Source organism: Triticum dicoccoides, chromosome 7A, assembly GCF_002162155.2.
Source record: "Triticum dicoccoides isolate Atlit2015 ecotype Zavitan chromosome 7A, WEW_v2.0, whole genome shotgun sequence".
NCBI classification, from domain to species: Eukaryota; Viridiplantae; Streptophyta; class Magnoliopsida; order Poales; family Poaceae; genus Triticum; species Triticum dicoccoides.
The window spans coordinates 384,459,854-384,468,646 of record NC_041392.1 but is presented as its reverse complement, the minus strand read 5'-3'; positions in this window follow the sequence as shown (position 1 = coordinate 384,468,646).

Below are 8,793 nucleotides of genomic sequence, written 5' to 3'. Positions count from 1 at the left end.
GCCGGCGCTCACCTCGCCGCCCGCCAGCGCTCGCCTCGCTGCCCGCCGGCGCTCGCCTCGCCGCGGAGGTCGCTCGCCGCCGCCTCGTACCTCGCTGTCCGGCCCTCTCTGGCCGCCCTCCGCCCTCCTCCTCGCCCGGATACGCCGGCCGCCGTTGCCTCCTTCAAGTCCGGCGAGAGCGCCACCGCCTCGGGAAGCGCGCCGCTACAGTACGCCAGATCCGGATCTAGATGAGGGTTGTCTTCTTCCCCGAAAACCCTAGCTAATTTGCATTTTTCCGCATGTCGTATCTCTGTATCCATAGCTCCGATTTGTGCGTGTAGCATATCAAAATGTTCGTCTCAAAGAGTACATCATTTCATCTCATCGCATCATTTTCATTTGAGCTCATCTTGATGCCCGAAATACTTTTGGAAGAGGGCTATGTGATAAAATTGCCAGATCTGTTTCTTCAAATAGATATTTGTCATTTTTGCCATGATTAACGTGTGCATGATATGCTCCTGAACTATACACGAGTTTTGTTATATGCCATGCCATATTTATAGAGGTGCTTACCATGTATTTTTGTGATATGTGTGGTGACTAGCACAAGCTTGCAAAATAGTGCAATCGGTAATGCTGATTTCAGGGACTTAGAATTTCTCTAAGTCTTTGTCCTGATTTTGTCATTATGCCATATGTTCATGTTGTTTCCTAGTGATCCATGCCTCTTTTGAGGATGATCAGTAAGGATGATTTGTTAACATTGTGGTCTTCTATCCATCCATGTCTTCGTTTGCATTTATGGAGCACCCTAGCTTGAGTCAATCGAGCTCTACTTTTGCTGTTTCATGAATCCTGGCAGATTGTTGACTTGTTAGCGATTTTGCCGAGAATGTTGCTATTTATCCATGCATGCTATGTTGTTGTTCTTGCCATGTCTAGTTTCTATGCCATGTATTCTTGACAGGTGTATGCTTAGTTTGTCATGCCATACTCTGTAGTGAGTGCATCGAGCTCGTGAACATGCCTACTCGCTAACCGATTTGCATGCTCCAGTTTTTCACTAAGTCTGTAATCTGATTATGTTTTTGCCATGTTCACATGCTTGCAATTGTATTTTCTAATCCCTTTTGGCTCAAGGTCACCAAGGGACTTTTATTAAGTTCTTTGAGTAGCTTCATGTAACGCCTTGCTTTGCCATGTTAAGTTCCTGTAGCGTATAGTTTGCGTGCTCCAAAGTGTGCTACCTGATGTTAAATTCCAGACTTGTGTTAATTTCACTAAGTCTGAAACCTGTTATCATTTGCACTTTTGCCATGCTTGTTTGAACCTGTTAGTGGATGAATTAGCTCTAGTTCAGTGTTCATCTTTTGTGAAGAATCATGAGTGGATCCCTGCCATGTATTTTGTTGTCACGTTTGAGTGCTGTAGCATAATTATCTTGATGCTTTTAGATGGCTACTTGCTGATTATCACAGACCGGTGCCATATTTGTTTTGCTTGCCAATTCCAAACCGTGCATACGATTCCGGTGTTCTTTATATCGATTTCAACCAAAATCACCTCACCTTTCCAGTGGCACTCTTGGATTTCCAAGTTGAGGCCAGGTTCAATCATTCCTTGTCAAATCTTGCATATGCATCACATATCGCATCCCGCATAGCATACCATGTTCGCATCATGTTGCTTGAGCATTGCACATGGTTGATTGTGTTCCTTTTGCTTGTTTGTCTTGTTTGGGTAGATCCAGGAGACGAGTTCGCTAATGTGGAGCCCGTTGAGTTTGCTTACGAGGATCAAGTCAACTCTGACAACTTTGCAGGCAAGATGATCATACCCTCGAAATCACTTCTATCTTTGCTTGCTAGATGCTCGCTCTTTTGCTATGCCTATGCTACGGTACCTACCACTTGCTTTCATGCCTCCCAAATTGCCATGTCAACCTCTAACCCACCATGTCCTAGCAAACCGTTGATTGGCTATGTTACCGCTTTGCTCAGCCCCTCTTATAGCGTTGCTAGTTGCAGGTGAAGATTGGAGATCGTTCCTTGTTGGAACATTGTTTATTGTTGGGATATCATCATATTATCTTGTTTATCTTAATGCACCTATATACTTGGTAAAGGGTGGAAGGCTCGGCCTTTTGCCTAGTGTTTTGTTCCACTCTTGCCGCCCTAGTTTCCGTCATATCGGTGTTATGTTCCCGGATTTTACGTTCCTTATGCAGTTGGGTTATAATGGGAACCCCTTAACAATTCGCCTTGAATAAAACTCTTCCAGCAATGCCTAACTTTGGTTTTACCATTCGCCACCTAGCCTCTTTTTCCCTTGGGTTCCACAGACTCAAGGTTCATCTTTATTTAAACCCCCGGGCCAGTGCTCCTCTGAGTGTTGGTCCAACCTGTCAGCTGCCGGTGGCCACCAGGGGCAACTCTGGGCTGGCCTACCGGAACCTTGGACAATCCGGTGTGCCCTGAGAACGAGATATGTGCAGCTCCTATCGGGATTTGTCGGCACATTCGGGCGGTGTTGCTGGTTTAGTTTTACCATTGTCGAGTATGTCTTGTAACCAGGATTCCGAGCCTGATCGGGTCTTCCCGCTAGAAGGAATATCCTTCGTTGACCGTGAGATCTTGTGATGGGCTAAGTTGGGACACCCCTGCAGGGATTTGAACTTTCTAAAGCCGTACCCGCGATTATGGGCAGATGGGAATTTGTTAATATCCGATTGTAGATAACATGAAACTTAACTTAATTAAAATGAATCAACTGCGTGTGTAACGGTGATGGTCTCTTCTCGGCGGAGTCCAGAAAGTGAACACGGTGTTGGAGTAATGCTTGACGTAGGTTGTTCTAGGATCACTTCTTGATCATAGTTCTTCATTTGTGCTTTGCCTTCTCTTCTCGCTCTCTTTTGCGAACAGGATAGCCACCATATATGCTAGTCGCTTGCTGCAGCTCCACATATTACCTTGCCTTACCTATAAGCTTAAATAGTCTTGATCGCGAGGGTGCGAGATTGCTGAGTCCCCGTGACTCACAGATTACTTCCAAAACCAGATGCAGGGACCGATGATACCATTCCAGACAATGCGCGTGAGCTCAAGTGGGAGTTCGATGAAGACTCTCGTCGTTACTATGTGTCTTTCCCAGATGATCAGTAGTGGTGCCCATTTGGGGCGATCGGGGTCCGTGTCGCATGTTGGGGTTGATCTTTTATTTTGGTACTGTAGTCGGACCATGAGTGTATTGGATGATTGTAATGCTATTCATGTATTTGTGTGACGTGGCGAGTGTAATCCAACTATGTACCTTTTCCCCTATTATCTATTTACATGGGTTGTTGTGAAGATTACCTTACTTGCGACATTGCTTTCAATGCGGTTATGCCTCTAAGTCGTGCTTCGACACGTAGGAGATATAGCCGTGTCGAGGGCGTTACAAGTTGGTAATCAGAGCCTTCCCCGACCTTAGGAGCCCCCCCTGCTTGATCGAATAGCTGGCGTTGTTGAGTCTGGAAAAATGTTTTGAGTCATTTAGGATTATATATATCGGAGAGTTTAGGAATTCTTTTTACTCCCCAGTCCCTTCATCGCTCTGGTAAGGCATCCTAACGTAGAGTTTTGACTCTTCTCTTCTCAAATTTCACAAAAAAAATTTAGGATCACACGGGTATCATGGAATTGTTCTGATCAATTTGTGACGAGAACATTGTTCTTGGTGCCTCCTGTCATTTAGGGGTTGTGGAAGTGTCCCGGGGAGTTGAGCTCCGAGGTGTTGTCATCACAATTTTATCGTTGAAATTCTGGAATACCTGAGTTTAGTTTCACCGACATCGAAAATCTCTTTTATGCAGTTGTTGGTGAGATAACCTCGACGCCACCCAGTACTGGGGCGGGAGTTCGGGAGTATTGCCATAACTTGTATAACGGATGCTTTTCGAAGGTTGAGGTAAAAGATTTCCGAAGTTTTTCTCGGTTATGTGTTGAAGGATGGATACAGCTGCATGTAGGATTTGCTAGATTTGGGTGAGATATTATGCTTCCCCTGTATCCCCAACACCTGATTGCATAACCGGAAAGGTTCGGGAGTTTCATAGGGGGAATTCTTGTAGCTCTAGTTCTTCTTTCGCGGATATTTGGTTTGAGATTGGGTGATCCTCACCGAGTATTATCTCTTGTTCTGTACCTTGTTGTTTTTCTTCTGCCTCCATTCTAAGTGGCTTCTCAATTTATGGATATGTGACCATTTCAATTGGAATGCATTCGTTCATTTTGTTCGGATGTGAAGACTATATGTTGCAATTTCAACCCGTTTGATTCAGCTTCGATATTTGTCTGTCAATGTGCTAATGGATGTCAACCTCTTCAGGATGGCTCCTCCAACGCGCACGACTCCGAATCCTGATCTGCCACCACCACCTCCACCTCCGGAGGCATGGCAAGCTGTGATGGCCGCTACCAATGCAAACATGCAGCTGATCATGCAACTTCTTCAAGAGCGCAATCAAGGGAACCAGGGCCAAGGCAACAATCAGAATCACTTTGCTACACTCAACCAGTTCCTTGCTAACCAGCCAAAGACCTTCAGCAATTGTGTTGAGGCAACAGACGCTGATGATTGGCTCGTGGACATATGCAAGCATTTCGAGTGCAGTAACGTCAGGCCTGAGGACTTTGTCAAGTTCGCCTCCTTCCAACTCAAAGACCAAGCTGCAGAATGGTTTCAGCAGTACAAAGATTCCAGAGGAGGCCGTGTGATTACCTCGGATGAATTCCGTCAAGACTTCAAAGCTCATCATATTCCTCAGATCTTGGTTGAAAGCAAGCGTGAGGAATTCCGCAACCTGAAGCAAGGCTCTATGTCTGTGTATGAGTACAACAAGATGTTTCAGAAGCTCGCCCGTTTTGCTAAGCAGGACGTCCCTGACGAGAAGAGCATGATATACCAGTTCAGGGGTGGTCTCAGAGAAGAAATCCAGCTAGCTCTCGTTCTCTTTGAGCCCAAGAGGTATGATGAGTTTTAAAACATGGCAATGAAGCAAGAGACTGCTCAACTGAAGTGCGATGCTTCCAAGAAACGAGTCAGAGATGCTACTCCTTCTTCCTCAACTCAAGTGGCTAAGCAGCAGAAGTATTAGCTTCCTCCTCCGTTCTGTTAGCCTTATCAGCAGAAGAGCAAAGGTGGCAGTGGATCTTCCCACCCACCCAACCCTGGCTTTCAGAACAAGACTTCGTCTCAAGCTCCAAGATTGAGTGCTCCATATCACCGTCCGCTTTCAGAGGTCAAGTGCAACAAGTGCCAACAGAAGGGTCACTATGCCAACAAATGCTTCAATCAGAGGCGTCTCCCTCCTCCTCCTCCTGTGAGATCGACAAGTGCAGCTGTGGTTAAGCATAACCCCAAGCACGCCAAGGTCAACTTGATGAATGCAGCTCAGGCAGAGGATTCGTCAGATGTCATCATGGGTAACCTTCCTGTTAACGATTTTCCAGCTAAAGTTCTTTTTGACACTGGTGCATCACATTGTTTCATCTCAAGACCTTTTGCATCTAAGAATGAGTTGGCTTTGCAAGTTTTGCCTAGACCGATAGCAGTTGTCTCTCCCGGTAGGCGAATGAATGCTAACTCCAAGTTGTTCCGGATGTTACTATCACTTTGGGTGACTACAAGTTTCTATCTTCTCCTACGGTTCTTGGTGACTCGGATATTGATATTATTCTTGGAATGGATTGGCTTTCTAAGCACAAGGCTCAACTTGATTGTGCTGCCAGGAAGATTCAATTGACTCATTCATCTGAGGATGTAATTGTCTTTGCCTCTCGTGATGATACCATCCGTCTGTTTTCTCTCAATGAGAAGGGTGAACTGGATGCCATCTCTCAAATTCCAGTCGTTTGCGAATATCAAGACATCTTTCCAGAAGAGCTTCCAGGAATGCCTCCGCACCAGCCAGTTGAATTCGTCATCGATCTTGAGCCTGGCACAGAACTTGTTTGCAAACGTCCTTACAAGCTTGGACCTGAAGAGTTGAAGGAGCTGAAGAAGCAACTCGATATTCAAGAGCGAATGGGTCTCATCCGACCTAGTTGTTCTCCGTGGGGTTGTGGAGTTCTTTTTGTGAAGAAGAAGGATGGAACGGACCGACTTTGTGTTGACTACCGTCCATTGAACAAGAAGACTATAAAGAACAAGTACCCACTTCCCAACATCAATGAGCTTTTCGAACAACTCAAAGGTGCTCAAGTATTCTCCAAGCTTGATCTCCATATGGGCTATCACCAGATTCGAATCTGTGAGCAAGATATTCCCAAGACGGCTTTCAGAACAAGCTATGGTTCATATGAATACACTGTCATGTCTTTTGGCCTCGTCAATGCTCCTCCAACTTTCTCTCGCATGATGAACTTCATCTTCAACGCCTACACAAATGACTTCGTCTTGGTCTACCTCGATGACATTCTGGTCTTTTCGAAGAACAAGGAAGATCATGCCAAGAACTTGCGTTTGGTGCTCGATACGCTCAAAGAACATAAGTTCTATGCCAAGTTCTCAAAGTGCGAGTTTTGGCTCGATGAGGTTCCCTATCTTGGTCATATCATCTCTGCCAAGGGCATAGCGGTGAATCCTGAGAAGGTGTCTGCAATTGTGAATTGGGAACCACCTCAGAACATGAATCAACTCCGTAGCTTCCTTGGTCTCGCAAGCTACTATCGAAGGTTCGTTGAGAACTTATCAAAGATCATGAAGCCTCTTTCCAACCTTCTCCAGAAGCACATGAAGTACGTTTGGTCTCCTGAATGTAACATCACTTTCAACACTTTGAAAGAGAAATTAGTCACTGCTCCAGTTCTTACTCCTCCTGATGAATCCAAACCGTTCGAGGTCTTCTGTGATGCCTCTTCTTCGAGGTCTTGGTGTAGTGTTGATGCAAGAGAAGAAAGTTGTGGCTTATACCTCTCGCCAGTTGAAGCCCAACGAGAAGAAATACCCCACTCATGACCTCGAGTTGGCGGCACTTGTGCATGCTCTTTTGACTTGGAGACATCTCTTATTGGGAGGAAAAGTGGACATCTTCACTGACCACAAGAGTCTCAAGTACATCTTCACTCATCCTAATCTCAACCTCGGGCAGACTCGTTGGGTCGAAATGATTCAAGAGTATAATCCGAGCATCGAATATACTCCAGGAAAGGCCAATGTGATTGCTGACGCATTGATCAGGAAGGCTTACTGCAACAGTCTGATTCTCAAGCCTTACCAACCCGAGCTTTGTGAAGCTTTCCGCAAACTCAATTTGCAAGTTGTTCCTCAAGGTTTCCTCGCCAACCTTGAAGTCTCTCCTACTTTGGAAGATCAGATTCGCGAGGCTCAACTTCTTGATTCTCAAGCCTTACCGTTTGAGTCAACCCAAGTACAAGTGCTATCTCCTTGATGACAAGGATACTCTCTTCTTCGAGGATCACATTGTTGTGCCTAAAGGTGACCTTCGTAAAGTCATTATGAATGAGGCTCACAATTCACTCCTCTCTATCCACCCTGGGAGTACGAAGATGTACCAGGACCTCAAGCAGGCGTATTGGTGGACTCGAATGAAGCGCGAGATTGCTCAGTTCGTGAATGAATGTGATGTCTGTAGAAGAGTAAAAGCAGAACACCAACGACCAGCTGGTCTCCTCCAACCTCTTGCCATTACAGAATGGATGTTTTGACCACATTGATATGGACTTCGTGACGGGATTTCCAAAGTGCAAGCGTGGCAATGATGCTATATTCGATGTCATCGACAAACTCACTAAAGTGGCTCATTTCCTGCCTATCAAAGAGTCTATCACGGCAGCTCAATTGGCGGAGCTTTATACCTCTCGGATTGTCTCTCTGCACGGTATTCCACAGTTGATCTCTTCAGACCGTGGCAGCATCTTTACCTCCAAGTTTTGGGATTCTTTTCAGAAGGCCATGGGCACCAACATCCGTTTCAGCACAACTTTTCATCCTCAAACTAGGGGTCAAGTCGAGAGTGTCAATCAGATTCTCGAAGATATGCTCAGGGCTTGCGTTATCTCTTTCGGCATGAAATGGGAAGATTGTCTTCCATATGCCGAGTTCTCCTACAACAACAGCTTTCAAGCGAGTTCGGGCAAGGCCCCATTCGAAATTCTTTATGGTAGGAAGTGTCGTACTCCTCTTAACTGGTCAGAGACCGGTGAACATCAACTTCTCGGAAATGACTTGATCACAAAGGCAGAGGAAATGTGCAAAGTCATTCGCGATAACCTCAAAGTAGCGCAATCACGCCAGAAGAGCTACTATGATAGTAAGCATCGTGATTTGGCTTTCGAGATCGGAGACCATCTTTACCTCCGCGTCTCTCCAAGAAAGGTACTCGTCACTTCGGTATCAAAGGGAAGCTTGCCCCTAGATACGTGGGTCCTTTCAAGATCGTCAGCAAGAGAGGCGATCTCGCCTATCAACTTGAGCTTCCTTCAAAATTTACAAACGTGCACGACGTGTTCCATGTCTCTCAGCTCCGCAAGTGCTTCAAGACCCCTGACCGCACCGTCAACTTCGAAGACATTGATCTCCAAGAAGACCTCTCTTATCGTGAGCACCGCGTTGCTATTCTTGAAGAAGCTGAATGCAAGACTCGCAATAAGTCAATCAAATTCCTCAAAGTCAAGTGGTCACACCATTCCGACCGTCAAGCCACCTGGGAACGCGAGGATCACCTCCGTTCTGAGTACTCGCCGTTTTCCAGTCCTAGATCTCGGGACGAGATCCTTTCGTAGTGGTGGAGTGTTGTAACAC